We start from the raw sequence: 23895 nt of genomic DNA, 5'->3' as shown, positions 1-23895 counted from the left end.
TGCATCCTACGAAGAGGGGTCTAAGACCCAAACTGTGTTTGAAGTGTGGTGTTGGGGTTAGAGGAGAAACGCAGTTGTGCGTAGAATACGGTAGCAAAAAATACAGAGAGATGAAATGATACTATGAAGAAAAAAATAACGCCGACAACAGGTCGCTGTCATAAAAACGCTGAGGATTATCTCGCCAGATTTTCACGCTAATAAAATAATTATTTAGACAAATAATATTGCTAAAAAGATGGAACAAAATGAATTTGTTACACATCCCATAATGAAAATTAATGAGGCTTCTCTTGATAGTTTAATTAGGAACTGTCGACCAAAAAAAAAACAGTCCGTTGATAATGCTGGTTATCTCAGATTAACTGCTGAAAAAATATATATATTTGTCATAAATTTATCTTTGAATATTTTTATGGATTGATCGAAAAGGTCTTTTCATCGATCATATTGATTCAGATTTAAAAAATAACTCTTGAATAATTTGCAAGTTATTACGCAAAGTCAGATATGTAAACGAGGAAAAACTTGGGGGAATTAATAAATCTGCAAGGTCGATTATATCTGTGAATGTGGAGACAGGCGAAAAAAATAGAATTTCAATCATTATATGCAACTTCTACATATTTATGTATTTTTTCAGCTTCGGTACAACGTATGACGGAGGGTATAATTAATTCTGCATTTTCAAAACAAATACAAACAAGACATAACAGTTAAGTATCTCACTTCTGAAATTTACTCTATCGTAAAACAGAAAATACTTGAAGGGAAATAACTCTGTCAAGAACACGTAGAGTGTCTAAAGAGTAATCTCGCTTGTATTTTACAATAGTATTCGCTTATAAATAATTACTTTTTCCATCTTCGGTACAAATTATCGAACTAATCGGAGTTACAGACAAACACATATTATTTCAATATTTCACTCCTGAACTGTACTCTATTGTAAGACAGAGAGATTCAACGTTCAAAAACAAAGTCAATGACAGAGTCATCGAAATAACTATGTATCTCGGTGTTAACCATGGAGGTAACCAAGTCAACTGTTTCTGGAAGTCTTAGACCTTTCAATTTCTTTGGAAGTCTCGATTCAGTGACCTGTTGCTTTCTTTAATGCCATCCCACCTGCAGTTCAAACAGCACCAAGTGCAGCTGTTTTTTGCAACAGCTGGGCCTTCAGCGGCTATTAATGCTGATATAGCTGCAATAAGTGGAAATATACCACCCATCTTGACTGCATCTTTAACAGCAACAGCAGAAAAATTAAGTCTAACGCCGGTATTTGATCGTTTGGCGTCATTGAAGTGCCTGAGCTGAAGTTCTGTCAATGATAGCTTATTTGAGCCACTTGCGATCTGTTCTGATTTCAGCAATATTTTTATTCCACATTTCCTTTTTATACTGATTGTAGCTTTTTAGTCTGACAAGGAATCAGACTGACACTAACATGATAATATGACATTATAATATCAGGAGCGATTTAATCACGTTTTCCACTGGGGCATCAATGATTATCATTCGACCACTAGCATCTTCAAGAAACATAGTTTTGCCTGAGAGTATAACAGCGACCACTCTATAACCACCAGGAATAGCTGGTGGACCAGGTAGGGCAGCAGGTACCCGTGCTACATGAGCTCGGAAGTGTATTATAACACCCGTTGTGTTATATATATCGAAAGGACCAGAGTTCAAGACTTAACAATGCTTTTTATAAATAATAAAGGTGAGATAGAACATGACTTTCAATATCGCATAGTGACTTTACATCAACACAGTGTTTGTCACAACAATATCAACTTCTGATAATATAAAGCACTCTTGTGTGACTGTAACACATTCTGACATAGTAAGAAATAATTTTAGTACTAGTGTACTTGAGCCGTGTGGTGGGAGAAAGCAGCGGCTTTATAAAGAATTATATAAAAATTATAAAGCATTTACATTCAATAGCAATCATGTAATAAATCTATTTAAAATTTCTCACAAAAATTTGATTCAGTTTTGGGATTTTAAAGTGCCAAAGTTGGTATCGGTTATGTAAAAATATATAACTGATGGTTTTTAGAATACATGTTGAATTTCTTTTCTACTTAGATGTTCATAATTTGCCGCTTTGACAGTTATCTGGCAGTGCACTGTCTGCACTCATATTTATGGACTCTTATTCACGTCACATGACCTTGGTTAGCTAATTAATGTTTGTCCTTCTCAGTGTTAACTATGGCGGTAACCAAGTCAACTGTTCAAACTGCATGGAAAAATCCCTCTGATCGCAAATTTTAGACAGAATTAAGTTGTCCTCTCAATGTCCGTGGTGTGCGTTTTTACTTTTAATCTTATTTATATATTCATACCTATGATTAAGTAGAACTGAAAGAAACGGACAAGTGAATTTCGATGCAAATCGATCGAGAGTAAAAAGAGACCCTATCAAATGCATACTATTTTGTACATTAAAGTAAATTAACAAGTTCTACATAACGAAGAACTTACAATAATGAACAATAACATTAGTTCTAACTTATTGTTCAACAAAAGTCTGACAAAATAAATGTGATTCTTCGGCAGGGCACATTGATTCCATTACTATCCTGCATCTCCGCTGTTTCGGTAACAAAACACCACCGGATGGTTGAAGTCACTAACTAATGGACTAACATCATGTTTCTGGCTTTGCTATTCCAAAATCATGGAATGTAAGATAATTCATTTCCTAAACTATTCATGTGAAATTCCAGCACGATACACACATAGTCCAACATGGAAATGAACATGGCACAATAACTGCCAGCACGCGAACTTCTTTCCACTTAATGTTGATGTCCCAGGGCTTGTAGAACTGTCGATGTCTTTAGATGAATCCCTTGACGAATTCATCAATACTCACGACAACAGCGTGACATTGCGAGGACCAGAGCATTGTTTTATACTCACATTTAGTATAAAACACAGAGTACACATTTATAAGAGATGCAGATGGCGATCTAAACAATGGTGGGTGGGTGGCATACGTTCAGGAATGGAAGAAGTAATTCACACGTGGTAGATGTTTTCAGTGACAGATAAAAAGGACATGATTAAACATGCCAAAGTCTCGTAGGTCAAACATCATCTCACATCTCAACGTTTAACATCAAATAAACTTCACACATTAATTGGACAATGTTTGTGCATGCAAAACTCCATTCACAATGCCATTAAGGTATTACAACACAGTGAACTGCCTCATGTCTTTCTGACTTTGTTTCATGTTTTTACATCATCCTTATTAGTATTATTATTGGAAAAGGAATATAGTTCCTAATAGTGCCAAGTACTTTGGTTTGTTGAGTTAGGTATTACAGTATGTCAACGAATGCTTGTCTGAGCAAATCCAAGTGTTCCAGTGAGAAATAATAGATTGGATATAATGTTGTGAAATCACTCTGAGATATCTGCAAACCAGAATCCACATTCTGATCTGAATTTCTAGTCTGGCCACGTCGGCAAGGACGTTATTAGGACAAAGTTTATCAAGGACACCGTTGGACAGATCACTTCCAGTGGCACTGGGAGAGGCAGAATTTGCATCATACCATTCTTCTTCTTCCTTACGTGTTGTTTTACCTGCTTTTTGACTGGTTGCTTTGATTGTTGTTTATGTGCTTGTTGTAATACTGGCTGTGGTTATTGTTTTGTTTTTAGTTGTTGTTTTGATGGCTTTTGTTTTGGTGGTTGTAATTCTTGTTCTTGTAACTGAGCAAGATATTTATTCCATTATCAAATTCAATAAATCTTGTAGCTCTATTTCGAGTCTGATCAACTCCGTAGTGTATGCGAAATATCCATTTGTGCCAGTTATCACGACTTACAGTATCATCTGCTTACTCTGGTTTTGAAAATTTTCCTCTTTGATCAAAACTATGCACGGCAAACGCAGATAATTCTTCCACGCTGCCAATTTTTTTTACGAGGGCAATATTCTCTTCGGTAATTTTATCATTCACTTCAGTTCTTACTCTTGCTTGTTCTGGTTCTGGTTCTGATTCTGGTATAAGATCCTTTGTATCGGCCACTTCAGAACGAAGTTGGTCAATTCCCTCAAGTATTTCTCGTGTTTCTGGTTGATAAGAAGCACCAGCTATTTCACTGTGAAGTTCGCGTACAAACTGGGGTTTTGTTTTAGTTCTTTCTGCTATTTTTCCAGTGGTGTGTGTGTGTGTGTGTGTGTGTGTGACTTGGATTTTAACGTAGCTTCAACAATTTTTCAGTCATATCGCTACGATGTCTGCAGTGTGGCAGTTTATAGTGATGTCTAGCACTGGGGCATCATGCCGCAGATATGTAGCATGATGTCCAACCAAGTCACATTATACTAACACCTGGCCGACCAGGCCTACTACTAATCCCTTAATGCTGAGTGCCTAGCGAGGCAGCTGTAAGTCTTTGGTATGACTCGGCCGGGGTTCGAACCGGCGACCTCTGAGGCGGACGCTCTAACCACTAGGCCACAGGAGCGGTCCAACAAGCATGTGAACAACCTTCATTTTACTGTTTGAAAAATAGGTGGTTCACCGATTTGTGTTCATCCACCATTTCATTGTCTGAGAACAATGCTAGACAGGCATGACAATCCACCATTTCATTGTCTGAGTACAATGCTAGATCAGGCATGACAATCCACCATTTTTATTTTTGAAAGAAGATGGCTCACCACCATCTTCAAAATAATGTTTTAAAGAAAACACTCACTTACGAAAATTTGCAACTTACATAACAAGAAAACCCAAGATAAACTAAGAAACTTGCAAACAAATCCAAAACAGTATTGGTCAGGCATAAACAATTTGACTAAAGCAGGGGTCTCAAACGTAAACCACCGTGAGGGCCGCATGAGGTCATTTTCGGTGGCCCGCGGGCTGCACCAACTTTGTTATCTTTCATGACACCTTGTGACGCCAATCTTTTTGCGGGCCACAGGATACGGATTGGCGGGCCCCGTGTTTGAGACCCTGGACGGCATACCTATCGAAGTGAACACTTTTAATGATTATTTTAGGTACGTACGCTCATCACGTGAGAATACTGACCAGACGTAAAAATGAGTACACTGTACTAAATGAATTAATCTCTGCATAGGAAATAATCCAAGTAGTGAGAAATGTGTAATCTAATAAGTCGCCAGGTGAAGACTCTATCCTGAATGAATATTTGAAATGTACAGGATAAGTATGTTTACCTGTTGGTTTTGTTTTGGATTTCTGTAAGCTTTTCTTAACCTGATATTAAATACAGGTGTTCTACCTTGTTGATCAAACCATATGTAAAAGATATGAAGGTATATCAGATCCTACCAATTACAGTCATATTACACTACTGAGTTGTCTTAGTAAGGCTTGGACTCTCCTTCTTGACAATAGAATGTTTCCTTTACACGAAGAAAACAATTTACTATCTGAGGCACATGTAGGTTTTTGTAAAAGATACTCCATATCTGAAATAATTTTGTCTTATACTCCTTAACAGAGCTTTTAAATCGATAACATAAAACACTTTTGGTGATTTTTTTTTCCTCAGGCTTTAGAAAGTGTATGGAGAGCTGGCTTGTGGAGAAAATTGAGTAGCACTGCCTATAAATAGGAAAATACTCAAGGTGATAATAAACATCAGTATGGATGTAAAGTCTTGTATCTTTCACAATACAAAAATACAAATCAGGGATATTTACTTGCAATCAAGGAGTTAGACGCAAAAAAGCCGAACATTGTTCTGTTGTATTATTTGCCCTGTATCGAGAATTAGCTCTGATTTTATTGTCATTAAAGCTGATTTAATGGATGGAGAATGGTCAGATATTTAAAACTATTTGTTCTACTCTCTGCAGACGATACTGTTGCATTTTGTGATACTCCATCAAATCTATTAACGGATACAAGCGAACCAGACTGTGCAACGGGCTTAGCATTATGGACACCATTTCTAATTACATAACGATTTTGTGATAACACAATATTATTTACACTTTTTTACAAAGTCGCAGAGTTTAACTTAAAGTTCAGTAACAAATATGCCAGTAATTAAGAAACAGTGTTGCTACTAACTGTGGTATAAAAACTAGGTACATAGAAGTCATTCCACGACCCCTTCTTTGCAGGGGCTCCCGCGACACAAACAAATAGCATTGGAGAGGGGGTGACACTTTCTGAAATTGCTCTGTGGCATCCTACTAAGGGGCGCATTAGCAGACAAAAGCTGGTCCAATCAGAACGTTGCCGTTGATATTTTAATGTCATATGTCCAGAATTCCAATTTCACGTGTTGTATCAAAAATGCTTGTCCTTAAAGTTCCATTTTCTAGGTCGATATTTTAGATTGTATTTGTTGAATTAAACAGTAGTGGTTGAAATATATTTTCTATGTCGATGTTTAGACTGTATCGTTTGAATTACACGGCGGTGGTTGAAATTTCAACGTCATACGTCGAGAATTCCTAATTTACGTATTGGTTCAAAAAGTTTATGATAAAGTTCCATATGTTGAGTATTTAGATTTCATCTGTTGAATTACACAGCGCTGGTGAAAATTCGATATCCAATGTCGAGTGTTTAGATTGTACCTTCTGAACTACACGGCGGTTGTTGAAATTTTAATGTCATATGTCGAGAGTTTCAATGTAACATGTTGAATCACATTGACTTTGCTGAAAGTTCCATTTCGTATGTTGAGTTTTCAGATTGTATCTGTTGAATTACACAGCGGTGATTGGACATTTTATTGTGTTTCTCAGAATTTTTATTTTTATATGATGAAATGATGTGTTGGTGTTAAAAGTAACATTACATAATCTCCACTTTAACAATTCAAAATGATATCGAGTATTAAGATACATCATTCGTTTATTCAATTATGAGGCGCCATTACATTTCATGCATTTACAGTTTGAAAGTTACCATTCACAGGTCGAGAATTACTATTAATTCCTTCGTTAGAGGTCACTCTCGTGAACGGAACGCGTTACTTTTAAACAAGGAGGCTACTTCTCGTAGCTGTAGATTTCAACAGATGAAATCTAAATACTCGCCATATAAAATGGAACTTTCATCACGAACAGTTATATTGAACGTGTGAATTAGGGATTCTTGACATATTATATTTAAATTTCAACCATCGCTGTGTAATTCAAAATATACACTGTTATAACGTCGACATAGGAAATAGAACTTTAAACCACCACTATATAATTCAACATATTAAATCTAAAATCTAGATCTAGAAAATGAAAAATTAAGGATATAAAATTTGATCCAACACGTGATATTGGATTTCTCGACATACGACATCGAAATTTCAACTGCAGCTTTCTCATCGGACCAGCTTTTGTCCGCTACGGCGCCTGATACTCTTACCGCATTGATCTGTAACAGTATAAGGTATCACGGTACCAATTGTTTTTCCATAGACCTCAGTGCAAATGTTTTGTGAAATAAATAGACTTTCTATCCTACCTCAGCATGCATGTCACACACTGTCATAGAGAACAATTTTAGAGAGAACAAGGACAGAGAAGACCGGAGCGGTGGCCCAGTGGTTAGAGCGTCCGCCTCGGATGCGGATGGTCGCGGGTTCGAACCCCGGCCGAGTCATGCCAAAGACTTACAAAAATGGTACAAACAGCTGCCTCGCTTGGCGCTCAGCATTAAGAGTTAGTGTTAGGACTGGTCGGCCTGGTGTCAGGATAATGTGACTGGGTGGGACATCATGCTATATGTCTGCGGCATGATGCCCCAGTGATAGTCACACTGCAGACATCGTAGTGATATAACTGAAAAATTGTTAAAGCTACGTTAAAATGTAAATCACACACACACACGGACAGATAGATAACTCTGCTGGAACTAGGCAGAGGTAAGAGTTATCTAGTCACAACAGTCACATTTTCAGCCATGTATACCACATTTTAAAAAAAATCTTTAAAAATACAAAATATGATCTAGATAGGAATTAACATAATCTCACATGTTGCCAAGAGGCTTAACTTTTTTTAAAGCCTAATAGAAAGTACAACTCTTACATAATGCACCAATTACAGCTAGTGTTGTTCTTTATTTCTGAATGCAGTCTTCCTACACGTTAAGCTACACCCACCTGGACTTGCGCAATTTGTACCGCTATACAATTAGAGTAATTTTTTTACCCGAACTTAAGTTAAACTGACGCATCAACTTGGAGAAAAATGTTATACTAGAGACAACGTGCAAATGAGAATCGGGATGTTATTTAAAGATCCAGAAGAATTATGGCAGCACCATACAGGTAGAATTAACACATACAGAGATGATATAATTAATGCCATTTAATTTTGAAAAAGTAAAAAAAAAATCTTCTTTAAAGTTCGACATTGCACACTCTTTTGTGTGATATTGAGTAAATGAGAAACGGATGATTGTTAGACAATTAAAGAACATTTTAACTAAAGATAGAGTCGATACAGTATATATACAAAATCTAACATGCGTAATTTTTTTATTCATGCTCTTATACAAAGCAAGGAATCATGGTGTTTTGTGGCCACTGTACATTGATGTTAACTTTATTGAATAATCCACTATTCATTATTTATCTGCGCAATTTAAAAATAAAATTAATGACAGTTTGTAATTTGTTAAAGTTCCTTTCCTTGCTAAGACATAATCTCGAGTTTTAGAATATGCAAATATTGTTCCAAGTTATTTATCCGGAAAGTCTATTAAATCAAAGAGTATGGTTACTAGTCTGCTCATATGTTCCTGTAGCTGATTATTTTGGCAAATAAATTATGTATATTTTAAATCTCCACTCTTTAAACCACCTGGATAGACAGCTTATTTCTATATTAGTGTCGGTATCTATTATACAACCAAAATAATTTGTTATCTCTACAAATGTTTTTAGTAAAAATGTTCATTAATCACCTAATCATCTGTCATTTATTCAGTATCCCAGCAAATCTGTAGGCAAGCATTGCACTATTTAGGACCCACTGGCTGGTTTGCAACTTGGTTGCTTGGTTAGTTAGTGAGAGAGGGAGATAATAGCGAAGGGAACTTTGAATTACCATCTTTATTTTTCTGATTAACATCTGCACCCCTGTTGATAAGTAAGGACATGATGTCACTGTGCCCATATTGAACAGCTACTAATAGTGGGAGCGTCACTTGGGGTCCCGGACTGGTTCACAGAAATGCCGTTGTCCAATCCATACTGCCCCAGGTCAATGTCCCCTAAGATGGACGCCAAATGGAGCACTGTGCCGACAACTCTAAAAATAAAGCAACTCATTAATTAAACATGTGATAAATTAATTCCGTGATTCCACGGTAATTACCCAAGTCTTACAAACCACTGAGAAAATCTAAGAATAAAACGTAAGTTCTATCGATTAATTATTTTTTCTACAGTCAAAAATTATGTCTACTTACGATTATATATGTGCCAAAAATTTGGAACATACTAAGATTTAATTTTGATCTAAAAATATTGATGATCTACTATATTAAAATTATTTTTATTTTATGTAGCTTTAAGTTCCGTTAAATTAGGTTACGATATGATATTTTATGTTATATTATGGACTATATGTCTGAATGGGTACTAGTTGCGTTGATGATAGTAAAGCTGATATTAATGTGTGTCACTTGGAGCAAAATCTCGTGCAAATTGTGGATTGTTCGTGCCCTAATAGCATGCTAATGATCAAAACATTCCTGTCTAAAGGGCAGATGTAGGATAATGACAACTACTGTCATTACATTTTCAATTAGCCATAACCGATATACAAGTATCTGAAAGACTGATCACAATTCTTGGAAGTAAAGTATGAAAACTACAACCACACAAAACTATGATTCACACAAATATGTAATAATATACTATTTTGGTAGTGTTTTTTTCAAGTCATCCTATTTATTATATAGAACAAAGAGTAGGCACTTGCGGATCTGTTTTTCATGCTGTTATGTAACTGTGTCTAATGTGATGTCATTATTTTTATAATTTGTTATTGCACGGTTAAGTCACAAAACATCACGAAACGTGCATTATTCACATCATACCACGTATATTTATGTCACATTATAACACATTAATTTATGTGACGTAATGTTATCTTGTTAAAACTTACTTTTTGGAACTGATCGATGTCGATACCAGAAGTAAATAACTGTTCCAAGAAGTATGTCTTGCTCTGCAGCACTGCTTCTACAGGGTAACTATAACAGGTTCCACCTGCGTGATCAAGATGCAAAATGAATTATTACGTCTAGGGATTCAACACAAGTAACAAAACAAGGTAAACCCAACAAGCATTAAATTTTCCACAATATAAATTTATTTACATAAAATATAAAAACAAACAAAGTAAAGAATTTAAAAAAAAACTTACAGCGTGTGAATTCATAGAATATTATCCTAAATTGTACTATCAATTTCACACGAATCAGGAAACTCTCCAAAGATATTCCGAATGAAGGTTTTAATGTGTTTATGCTCTAATGTGCTAGCACCACAGACATATCACAGTTCTAAATCCAAATGTTTTTACTTTACTTTAATCCAGTGAAAGTAGCATATGACTGAAATAATTGAAGGTTTCACAAAATCCGATATAATTAAATAAATATTCAAGTCCTAGAATACGATCACATTATCCAATAGATACTGTTTGAATTTTAAATTGAATGCTTTCTACTCTGCTAATCCAGCAAAGAATCATAAAGAAATCATTATTTTTTCTCAACGACTCCTACAAAACTGGCACAGACTGAAGAATAAAATATGTGGAACGTGTATTCTGATTACATAATCTCTATATACGCACCAAATCAACAGAATCTGACTAATTTAAAGATACTCGAACAATTAGATCATATTATTTTTAAAATAACTCAAACAGTCGTGTTACGACATTCTCACACTGATGAACCAATCAACAACTATGGTGTGCCTGATAACTCCAACAGAGCAAATGTACTCCTAGTTTCACGTGATGTTTACGTGACCTCCATTCAAATTAATATGAGGCGGACTTGACTTAAGTAGTTGCTGACATGACCTTAGCGATCGTCTTTGGTTTATAAATGAGTTCCCTACAACGAAGAGTACATTTACTATATTATAGTTCTATCCAGCCACTGAATTAAAGAATTAAAACATAAATGTAATAAACCCAAATGACTTAAATAAAAAATATGTATAAATTAAATAGATGATAAGGATATCAGTAACAGTAGCACATACATAAGTGTTTATCGCATTGACTAAGTCCAGTTAATGACGCCCTGTAAGGTTTGACAACTAGACCCTGAGAGAATACAACTTTTAGCCTGAGCCTGGGTATGCGGTTTACTCTCAGCTAATCATGACTCAGCTTTCATATGTGAAATCCTTCATGATTGGTTGACATAAACATTCAGGCTCAAACTCAGACTAGAAAACGTGTTGAACTCCAAGTTATGTTTGGGGTCGCAAATATACCTATGCAGAAGATCCATTTAATAGTGTGAGTTAACTTTTTCGAGCTGTGCTAATTCGTGGATTTCGTTATTATTACAAAACACGACGTAAAATTCCAACGAAGAATGATACTTTTGTGGAAATAATACGACCTTTTTCAAAAGTGAAGAATAGGTGTAAGCTAAAAATAACATGCAATATTTACAAAATCACAAACATTAATACCAACGAAAACAAATACATTCATAGTGTTGTACATTCAAAATATGGCTTTGCTCTTTCTATAACAACTATGGGAATTTCGCTTCTTCACGTAGCTTTAATGAAGCACAAACGTAAAGGATTTAATTCAAGCAATCATTAGATGTGTGTAACGACGGGGTTTCCTTTCCTATAAATGCTTGAAAAAGTCCCAAAATTACATCATCAAACCAGTTGTTCCAACATATTTAACATAATCAATATTAAACACTAACAAAATATGGTAAATATTATATAAAAAAAAATTGTACAAGTTTTTCAGATAAGTAACCGAGCTAAATTTAGGGATATGTACACTTGCAAAGACCAATTAAGACACTACACATCACAGACATGTACACTAAAGTCCTACCAGTAGCTTCTCGTGGGTCGGTGGTTCTTTCCGGGTATTTTCCGTGTTCTTTCTCCACCATTGATACTGGCCGCCATGTATAGTCCAGCTATCTTATGCTGAAAATGGCGTTAAACCCTACAACAACAACAACAACACTCAAGTCCCTTCCAACAGTTTTGTGCGTATCTCTTTCTTTAGTGTAATAGAGCATATTTCCAGTTTCAACATAAATATCACTCACTCTTTACCAAGTTAATTCACTGTGGAAATATTATATGGGTACAAAATAAGAGAACACTAACTTAAAGACCAACCCGCAAGAGTGGCTGTATTCTTCCAGTTGTTTGTTGTTGTTTTTTTCTCGAACCATGCACTTCACATAATTACATTATAACCAAATACCTGGACAGATCGTTAGTTCAGATATTTTGAGCAGGTAAATTCAAACATACATATGATATTTAGCAGACTACGGTATTACGCGCAGGACTTTTGAAATATAGCATTAAAACATAAACGGAGTAAAACGCATAATAAAAGGGGTAAAAACAAAAAAGGAACCACGATAAAAAGGGACAACGCCTCTTAAGAGGTCTTTATGTAGAATTTGTCCTTTTCATATATGTGTTTCTCATATACTCTAATGTTTTCAAACTGAATTGAAACTGAATCAACGCATCGAAAAGGAAAACCCGATATAGATCTCTGTGTAAATTGCATGTCTTTTCTGTGTGTGTTTCTCTCCAATACTCTAACGTTTGCACACTTATTGTATAATATTTCGAAGACCTAGTTGTAATACTCGTTGAAGGAACAACAGTAGCAATAAAAGGAGCAGTTGTAGTAGCAACAACATATTAGTATAAGCAACAGTAGTAGTAGTGAGAGCAGCAGTACATCCAGTCCTTGATGATTTTTCTTTTTCTTGTTATTATTCCTGTTTATTGTCGTTGTTGTAGATTTTGTACCTGGAAAGTATTAACATGTTTGACAAATCTCACTTAGATATTAACTATACAGAAGCATTTAACTGTATATAAGAATCAAACCTAAACATCGTGATCATACTGACTAGCTTTACCAATTGTTCAGTCATATCGCTGCGATGTCTGCAGTGTGGCAGTTTATAGTGATGTCTAGCACTGGGGCATCATGCCGCAGACATGTAGCATAACGCCCCACCCACTCACATTATCCGGACACCAGGCCGACCAGTCCTAACACTTACCTCTTAATGCTGAGCACCAAGCGAGACAACTGCTAGTACATTTCTATAAGTCTTTGGTATGACTCGGCTGGAGTTCCAATTCGCGACCTCCCGCATCCGAGGGGGACGCTCTAACCACTTACAACACATGTTACTACATTATGAAGTTACCAATCCTTTTGTTTCCATAAACCGCCATTACATTTCTGATACTGTAAACAATAAAATAACTAACGCTATTATGGAAGAGGGAATGGACAGCACGGTGGGTATTTAACCTGCCTTGCACATCTACATTCCAGGTTTGAGCCCTTGCGCAGTCATATGTAAGAATAATGATTGTTTATTCAAGACTGGAAGACATACTCATTAAAGTGAAGTATGGATTAAAAGAAAGTATGGTATTTTTCTTCTACATAGGCGAACAGGAAAACGTTCCACAGAGATAAAGAAGAAAATCATTCAGTATAACAATTTTCGTTCAAATTTACTCTGTCAGATTGATCATTATCTGAACGCGAAGTGGAACTTCAATTCTATTTCTGGGATTTATCATCATGATATTTTTTAATAAAAGCACTGAGGAAGTCGCTGATTATCGTTTCCTCCTCGTTGAAAATTATATATACACAAAAAATATGGCAATGGGTCAAAAGTCTTTTTAACGTAAAAGAAATCGTCCTCATCTATTTTCTTGGACGGGTACGGTTTGTTTTGTTTTCTTACACTACCAGTCAATTTCAGATTAGGGTACTGTATTTTTGTTTCAGTTTATCGTGGGATAATGGTGTAGGCGGAATTCATCTACCTTGATTAAATAATCATATCTATTTTCGATTGAGGATTTTTTTTGTTGCTTACTCAATAGAAAGGAAAAGTTTGTGGTTAAAAAATACTAGTCAATACATACGCTTGTGTAAAGAACATGAAGGATGATATTTGCTGCAGTTAGCTAAATGTCATACACATAACTTGTTCGAAGAGGTCTTTTTCATTTAGATTCAATAATGACTTTACCAAGAAAATCATTTTAATGATGGTATACCTAGCTACCTACGCACGCACTGACATACATACATACATACATACATACAAAAGCGAAAGTCTAAATATAAACAGTGTCTTTCGAAAGGGATACTGTGATATATACAAAGCGGAAGTCAAACTTTTTGAAATCATGTGACTTATTTTTAAATCTCGCCATACTTCTATAGTACGAATCAGCATGTAAATCGCATCAAGCAATTAAAATGTTTTATGTTACAAATCGAGTGCTGATGTAGCATTAAAATTTCAAGGCGACTGAAAGCATAATTAGATTAAGTTTTCGGGTTTAACACCATGTTTAGTATTTGAATGGCTTTAGAAGGAAGCCAGTATATTTATCGAAGGAAGAACCCGAGAAAATTCCAGGTGAACCGCCAACACACAGGAAGAGCAGCAGAGAGGGCGAACAAGCTCTAATTCGTTCACTCTCCGTTTCGCAAAATAAGCCCTCCTGGAAAATCGCAAAAAAAAAACAAAAAAAAAAAAACAAAAAAAAAAACGCAATATCCAGTGTAAGACAGCCTTGTCAACGACGAATTGGTTTACCCAGCCTATCGCTGATCAGTTTTTCTAATCGCGATACATCGAAGTAAAATACGCGATCGTGTCGGTGCCAAGTTTTAGGCAGCACCCTCGCTGCTGCTATAAATTAAAAATTATTATATCATAATATGGTGCATCCGGAATCTTACACAGATAGACTAGCTAGAGAGCGACTAGAAGCAATCAAAAAATTTATTCCTGTCAGAGATGAGTTCAGAAAAAAACTTACAGGCGCGGCAGGAAGCACAAGCTGAGTACGCAGCGGAAACGGAACAGTTATTTAAACCCGTCACTGCGGTTACTGGAAAGGTCTTAACTGCTGTTAGGAGACCTGAGAAAGAAGAGGAGAAGAAGGAAAAGAGTCTTCTTCAGGTATTAAAACAGACTGCTGAAAAAATAGTTGTAGCTCAACCTCAACTTGAAGATGAAGGCGAAGGAATACTTGAAGGTGCTGTTGGTAAAAAACCAAAAAAAGAAAAGAGAGGAATTGATTTTAGGAAGAAATTTACTGAAAAAGGTATAGAAACAATATAAAAAATTCAACCAATGAAACATAATGAAATAATCGAGTTTGGTGCGTTTGCTGCTGAAAGTTATGATTTAAAAACAAGTTTTTTAAAACCCGAACATGTTAAAGGTGTAAGTCGTGATGAATGGATTGATTGGGTGTTTAAAATAAACCGAAATATTGGTCGAATAAACAAACGAGAAATATTTTATAAGACATATTTATCAGTAATAAACAAATATGATAAAATGATGCGAGAACAACAAGAACAAGAGCGAGAACAACGACAAATAAAAAGAGAACAACAACAAAAATAAAGGGAAAAAAAACGAGAACAAAAACAAAAGAAAAGGGAACAAAAACGAGAACAAAAACAACAACAAAAACACTCCCAGCGAAAGTCTTCCTATCAACTTCCTCCTCCATTGCAACAAACAGAAAAAGAAATGTATTATCCAGATGAGGAAGAAGAAATACCTTACGATACACTTTATCCTCCAGAAGAAGAATTTTACGATGCGCCTGGTGCTACTGGTAGTGGTTTGGGAAATAATTTTGTTTGTCCTGATAATATCCTCAATGACGTACAACGGTTAGAGGTTCTCATAGTAGGGAAACGTGCCGGAAATAACTCACCAGAAATAATTAATGAAGCAGCTGATATCTGTCGACGATTATTTCAAGGCGATATCATGGATATTAATATTTACCGATAACTCATTGATGAATTCGTTGATGATTACCACAGTGACTAGTTGTTAGATAAATAACAAATATAATAAAATGATCATGAACAATAGACACTATAGACCCGTACAGGTCAGAGCAGTAAACTCACGATTACCAATCTATAGAGCAACTTACGGAGATGGACTCGGTGATGTTGTTCAGGGGTTATTCGCGGGGTTAGCACCAAAAGCGGGACCTCTTAAAAAACAATTATCGATGAAAGCTATTAATATTGTTGGTGAGAAAGCTCCTGGTGCAATTGTCGATGTTGCTGGTAAGGCGTTCTCGGCAATCAAAGAAAGACTAGCACGATTAATAAGACGAAAATCATCACCAGTAAAATTACCGAGCACCACAGATATGCCCGCAAATGTCAGTAAGGTAGTAAATCAAGCTGCAAATCAGAAACTAGCAGCCTTGATAAATCAAGGGGTTAATGAAGCAGAAAAAAAATATCAACGCAAATTTGATAGCAGGTGGTAGACTTCGTGTCAGACGATAATTTAGATCATCATTTGGAAAATACGCATTTTAATAAAATGTTCAAACGCATATCCGACACAGCATTTGACATAAATGAACCGGTCCCCAAAGATAAATCAGTACGTGATTATCAATTTTATTCCTATGATGCAAACAAACCAGATCAACGGGGACGTATTGAACTTCAAGTTCATGATACAAGTAGATATGTCTTGCCCGCTGAGGCGTTTATTGAAGTAGAAGGTGAACTTGTAAAGGCGGATAATAATGCATACGATGCCAATTCACAAGTTGGTTTTGTCAATAATGGGATTATGGCCTTGTTTGATAGCGCCACATACATGATTGATGGAAGAAATATCGAATCGATTCAGAAGGATGTCGATGTTGCTACAACAATAATTGGTCTAGCAAGATATTCTGATGATTACACAAGATCAGCTGGTCCATCAATGATGTTTGCTAAGGATATTGCCAATCACGCTGATCATATTCAATATATTAAGTTACAAACACCACGAGGTACTGCAGCTGATCCACAGCCAGCTAACCCTGGATACGAAGATAGACCAGGTGGTGCATTTGATATTATAAAAGGTATTAATGGAGATTACAACTTAGGATTTGCAACACGCTGAGCAATGTTGTCAGGAAATAGAAGAAGTTTTTCATGTGCGATTCCACTGTCTCACATCTTCGGATTTTGCAGAGATATTAGAAAGGTCATCTTTGGAGCCAAACACACAGTTGTGCTCGTAAGAAAAGGTGATGATAATGATGCGATCTGGCGAGGGCCTGGTGTTGCTGATGCTGGTAGAGTAAATATAACAAAACTTTCGCTGTGGATGCCGGTATTAACTCCATAATTCACAGAAGAACAAAAATTATTGTCTGTTTTTAATCAAGGCGGTAAATCATTGCTATCATGGCTTACAGTAACCACATACACTGCTCAAAGTTCCATCAAAGGTACATTTACCTGGCATATAGCATCACAGCAAGGTGTTTCTGCGCCACGACATATTTTTGTTGCGCTGCAAGATAAAAATCGGTTGAATAGTCAGGAACGCTCACATATGATATTTGACCAATTCGACGTTACCGAGGTTTCGTTGAGAATAAACGGACAACAAGAACCGCCTGAAGATATATCATTACGTTTCGCACATAATCATGTGGCACGCGCATATCATCGTTTGCTGACATTCCTGGCACGTAATATAGATATAGATACTGGTTTGCAAATATCACAATTTGATTTTACAAATCTGTATCCGATTTATTATTTTCCGCTGGAGCATCTTGATTTATCCAAGCAATCTGTCGTTGATATACATTTTCGAGCTTGTGTTAATGAACCGCAGGCTGGTGCCGGCGCTGGTTACAGAGCAATCGCGGTCATACTCAGTGACAAAGCAATGTTACTTGAAGGTGGTAGTGGTCGAATGAGAGTCGTTGATGTACCAGTGGAAAACATGTAGACAATTAGATCAATCGCATTGATTATAAAAATGTCATATAGTCAAGTTAATGTCACTCTGACTCCCGGTCAGGTGAAAAAATTACAATCAAAAAACGCGAGCGCATGCGGGACAAAAATAACATTAAGACGAGAACAAATTGCTAGCGGTGGTCCAAACAAGTCATCGTTGACTAAAACTCAACTAAAACATTTCAATAAGGCGCAGCAAGCAAAAACCGGAGTTCAACTTGATTTCGCTCCAAGGGCCATCAAAGACATTATTAAAACCGGTGGTATATTTCCACTTCTAGCAGCAATACCAGCATTAATTGCTGCTGCTGCCCCAGCTGTCGCAAAAGCAGCCGCGTTAGGAGCTGTTGGAACCGCTGCTGGAATGGCATTAAAAAAAGCAACTGGGAAGGGGTATAAAAAAAAGGGAGCTGGTCTAAGACTTCCAGGAACTCCGCCCTCATGGTATCCCAAACGGTTTTGAAAACCAGCGGTTTTACACCGATGTCAAATTTTGATTTACTCGATGCTGCTAAACAACTTAAAATAAAAAATTTCATAGGTGTTTTTATGCGAGATCAGTTACCTCGTGAACCAAATAATCCAGAAACTGGAATTATTAATCTCGATAACAGCGATGGTCCAGGAACTCATTGGGTTGCTTACGCGATACATCCACGTGGAATTGTTTATTTCGATTCGTATGGGTTAGTACCGCCAGTTGAATTTCTAAAATACGTACACAAAGTGCAAAGCACTTCCGCTTCCATTCGAGTCTGGTATTCAACGCTACCAACACAAACACTAACTGATCCTCTGATATGAGGCCGTGAAGTAATTAATGTACTTGACGCGTTATCAAAATTAACCAAACCACCTCACAAAGTCGTGCACGAGTATACCGCGGATAAATTCAACATTTTAAACAATCCCTAAAGAATAATGGTTGATATTTACGGAAGATCTCTCGAGCGTAACGACAAAAAACGCGACGACGTAGAGTTATCAAAATATGTGACAAAAGACGATCTTAGTGATCTCATGAACTTGTCCTGGGTTGGCCCAGATGAGGTTGTTGTTTAACAGGATAAATACGGCGTTTTAAAAACGAGTAACATTAAGTGGAATGACATAGTTCGCAGGGTTCTTGGAGCTACCTCGGATAACATCCCTGTGTTTACCGATGGCGGTAGAATCAAAGACTCAAGTAGGTCATTTACAACCATCACAGATGAAATCGCAGTAAGTGTTTGTAATCGCTTAAAAAAATACCGGTGACACAATGACAGGTAAACTCAACATGAACAAAAATAAAATAGTGGTGTTAGCGGATCCAACATCCGACGAAGATGCCGCAACGAAAAAATATGTTGACGTATCATTTACAACCATCAGAGATCAAATCTCAGCAGGTATTACTAATCGCTTAAAAAATACCGGTGACACAATGACAGGTGAACTCAACATAAACGGAAATTAAATAGAGGTGTTAGCGGATCCAACATCCGACGAAGATGCCACAACGAAAAAAATATGTTGACGTTAACTACAGCACCGTTGATGGCAAATATCCACGTTGCGGGCCGAGTATGACGTTTACGTAAACGCGTTTACAAATCTCCGTAGAAACTTTAGAAAAATTAATGAAACCGCAGAATAATTCTTTGGTACTCCGCTCACCGTTGACGCAAAACTCTCTGATATCAAAATAACATTGGACACGATCAAGAAAACACAAGAAGATATCGTAAGTGGAATTCCTGAGATTGTTAACAAAATTAGTCTGATTAAAATCCCAGGCGGGGTTACTCCCGGGCATATTAACAACATCGTATACACGGTATCATCTGTATTCGTAACATGGTCTAAACAAAATAATACTATCAAACATACCGCAACAGTCACTGGTGTGTATAGACTGTCTATGTTCAGTGCTGCAAAATTCGAGATATTTACTACGTATCCATGGCGTCATTCAACCGACAAGTTTTCCGGGGTTGTGTCTATCATATTAAATAACGGAACCAAAGAAACGTTTATGCTGGAAGCAGCTGATAAGAAATTAACCGCAACATCTTACTGGTGGTGTTTAGAATTTGTAGCTGAAACACCTCAATTTGTTACTGCGTAAAATAATAATGGATGTTCAACAATATAGATACGATCAAGTGCGCGAATGGCAGTCAGAGTTAAAAAAAATACCATCAACGAGTACACGTTGAAAGTAAAAAAATAACGGCGGCGTGTAACCGTGCTGGATGCTATAGTTTATTCGGTATCCGCGGTAGTTGCGCCCACCGGGGTAGTATTATTAGCGCTAAGCCAGCAACAACTGCAATCGCGGTAACAATATGCGTTTCATCATCGGCTGCAATCGCTGGTGTTTTTAATATTATCGCGAAAAAGATATCAACGCGCACGAGCACAAAATACCACGATTACGTCACGCGGCTAAACACGGTCACGAACGCGTACTCGAAATTATTGTCGCTGATATCATCAAGCATCGACGATACAACCATATCAGATTACGAATTCACGATGATGACAAACACATACAAACAAGTCCACGTTTTGAAGGAAAATAAAAAAAAAATAACAACGACAGAGCTACTTCAGCAGATAGCCGCAAATTCAACTCCGGCAAGGACCACAATGATAACAGTGAGTTGAACCAAGCCTGAATTCAGTATTAATTTTCCAACTGCGATTCCGGTAAGCGAGATCGCGTTAGGACAGTTGCGAGTATATCACAGTTGTCCAAATATTAGATCAAAATCATTTGGTGGATTACCAGCGAATAATTCGTTTGTGTTTGCAAATACAAAACGACCAGATGGTACTCCCGACTAGAATGTTGTTTGAATACCAACCGGATGCTATCAAATCGATGAATTACAACGTCGAATAAAAAATATCACAGGGAAAGAATCCAAAATAGCAATAACCGCTCATGAACCAACGCTGCCTTCTGCAATCGAGATAAACTCTCCTGACTACGCCGTGGATATATATCAATCATCGATCAGAACAGTGCTAGGATGGCCTGACATTCCACCACCGACACTATCGACACCACCTGAACCAAAAAGGTCTGATTATACCACGGACAAGCAATCATACCACGATGTTACCCTGTCATACAAACAACATCTACTTGATATAGCAAGTGCAACGTTGGGTATTGAATTTAGTTTTTGGAGTAGGGATGGTATCAACTATGCAATTTGGAGTTTTATTCATGAACGAATACTTCGAAGAATTAAATCCAGGACTATTGGCCTAGAATAAATTATTAGATACTTCGATGAAATTAAACAAGAACAAAAAAAAACAACTAGAGCGAGTACGGCAAAGTTTCCAAGAACATCTTTTTGATATAACAAGTTCACTTAGTGAAATCATTAAACACATTGAAATATTAAATCAACTTGTATCCGACATGGAATATATTAACCAGCGAGTAATTCAGGCAACAATTGATTTCCCTGATGATTTAGATGGCAACAAACACCGATATTTAACTGCATACTCGATAACAGAAGCTACGCTATCGAATTATAAATTTCCCGGGTATAACGCAACCGAGTTAAAAAAAATCAGTCACTGAAGTAATCGATGAGTTCTTTCCTGATACACTTACGCAGTGGAGAAAAGAACTACCACCGGCAACTATTCTCTGGCACAACAATGATCCACAAGGGCAAGGACGACATGTATCTCCGGAAATCGTAAATATAACCTCAGTGGTCTCGGTCAATCTTGTGTGTGATGTAATCGATGGAAGTTACAGCACGGACACAACAATGTCAAATCAAGCGCAGCAAGATTTATTCTTTATTCGTTCACGCCGGAAAAACCACCTGGATTTTTGATTGTACAAGAGCCGATCAATCCGGTCAATCTACGATGTCATAATCCACTGTTATCAAGATTAAATTTCAAACTAACAGACCAGTCCGGCCACTTGCTGGATTTGAGAAATGAGACGGCAAATATTAATTTACTTGTGAAATCGTGAAAACTTTCAATTTTTCATCTACGACTTTCAGGGATTTCCAATCGTAAAAAAAATAATTCTCCATTCCCGCAGATAAAATAAAGGATAAAGTCAACGAAGCGGATTGAGAAATGGATTAGACCCCAACTGTCGCTCAGATTGCACAAGAAATTTAATTTTTACTGAAAATCTGTCGAATTTCTCAATTCTGATAGGGTATTTAGGTAGTCAAAATCGTGTAAATCTACTGATTTTTCAATTCTGAAGGGTATTTAGGTAGTCAAAATCGTGTAAATCGACTGATTTCTCAATTTTTAAGGGTATTTAGGCAGTCAAAATCATGTAAATCGACTGATTTCATAAAAAGTATAATAATGTTATTTTTGTGCACGGGCAACAGTAAAAATATTTTATTTATATGTATTTTGTGCAGATCGACTGATTTGCTAATTCTGATAGGGTGTTTACTATTAAAAATCATGGAAATCATTCGATTTGCTAATTCTGATAGGGTGTTTACTAGTAAAAATCACCCACGGCAACAAATTTGCTAATTCTGAAGGGTATTTATATAGTAAAAATCGTGCAAATCTAACATTTCAGTGAAAAACAAAAAAAAATATAATATTTGACTGAAATCTGTCAGCGGTGAAGGAAAAAAATATTTCTCCGTCCTTGTCCTTGTGGATTGACATACTACTTTTACTTTCATTTCCACGTCCTTGATGAAATCAAGGATTTTATCAAGGGAGTCTAACTTTCGTTTTTGATCGTTTCACGATCTGACATAATTTTTCTTAGTTGCCTCACACGAGTATTAATTATCTTCTTTGCTTCATATTCACGATATAATTCTGACCCAATTTTTTCGATTGCACGAAAGATACTGAGAAATTCTTTTATCCGCGTTTCTTCTACCGTAACTAACGATTCACACATAGCCGTCTGAATTTTCTTTATAAATCTATATTGAGAGGGTAAAATATATCTTCCTTCTTCTTTAGCTTCTTGCAAAGTTTCAAAAATCAGAAATAATTTTTTCGGGATTTAATTCATCGGATATATTTATACCGTCGTGTTCTAAATTTTTAATAGCAGAAATTACATCATTGATATTTTCGTAATTCATTATTTATATACCGAATATTATATATTTAAAAGAAATTTTTTTAGACCAAAAATAAACAGTAGCATAATGAGCGGTTATCATTCATGGGTTATCCTTCACTGGCCTGTCTGTCTTTCATAGGAGATATTTGCCTCTGCTTGAGACTTTTGTCTTTGTTTGAGACCTTTCTTGCATTCCTATGACCTTTTCTTTTTGGCCAACATTCTTTCTGAATGTTTTTCTTGTGGGTACCCATGTGACTTAGAGCTTATGCATCCACGTTACTGTTTATTTTGGGAGCGAAATGCATTCGTGTAAACCCCCCTCAAGATCAAATCCCGGGGTAGTGCAAAACACACTCACCACGTTTTTGACGTGATGAGAGATGTACACGGTGTTGCTGGCGCCCCCACTATATAGAGTAACCCTATTAATCGGTACCGTCGACAATATGCCCGTTACGAGATTCGAACCACTGACCCCCAGAACGAGAATCAGCCGCCCTACCACTGCGCCATGGTTCCAATCTACTGGTATACGATTTAAAAATTATTAGGTAGTTAACCGTTTACAGAGAAATCATTATACAGTTAACAATTTGCAGCTGAATTTTAGTTTTGAGCTCCCAGCTGAATTTTAGTTCTGAATACACAAATTCAAGTTTGTACGCAATAAGTCAGATTGGATAATATATATATATACCCGAAAATAATTCGGGAAACGGTGTAA

At 36.5% G+C, this 23895-nt stretch overlaps 1 long non-coding RNA gene and 1 other non-coding gene across 2 annotated transcripts; one reads left to right on the top strand and one right to left on the bottom strand.

Annotated features, from left to right (window-relative positions):
* The first annotated feature begins 7551 nt into the window (after positions 1-7551).
* Trnap-cgg (transfer RNA proline (anticodon CGG)) lies at positions 7552-7628 on the top strand. The gene has a single exon. It is a non-coding gene; the product is annotated as a tRNA-Pro (tRNA).
* Positions 7629-9064: 1436 nt separating this feature from the next.
* LOC149798986 (uncharacterized) lies at positions 9065-12273 on the bottom strand. Its single transcript, XR_016420856.1, has 3 exons — positions 12089-12273; positions 10145-10248; positions 9065-9283 (listed from the first exon to the last, which is right to left on the bottom strand). It is a non-coding gene; the product is annotated as an uncharacterized LOC149798986 (long non-coding RNA).
* Positions 12274-23895: the final 11622 nt, after the last annotated feature.

Source organism: Sinohyriopsis cumingii, chromosome 5, assembly GCF_028554795.1.
Source record: "Sinohyriopsis cumingii isolate HCF-2022 chromosome 5, ASM2855479v2, whole genome shotgun sequence".
Classification (NCBI taxonomy): domain Eukaryota; kingdom Metazoa; phylum Mollusca; class Bivalvia; order Unionida; family Unionidae; genus Sinohyriopsis; species Sinohyriopsis cumingii.
The sequence above is the reverse complement of the archived record's forward strand: the minus strand, read 5'-3'. Positions and strand labels throughout refer to the sequence as shown.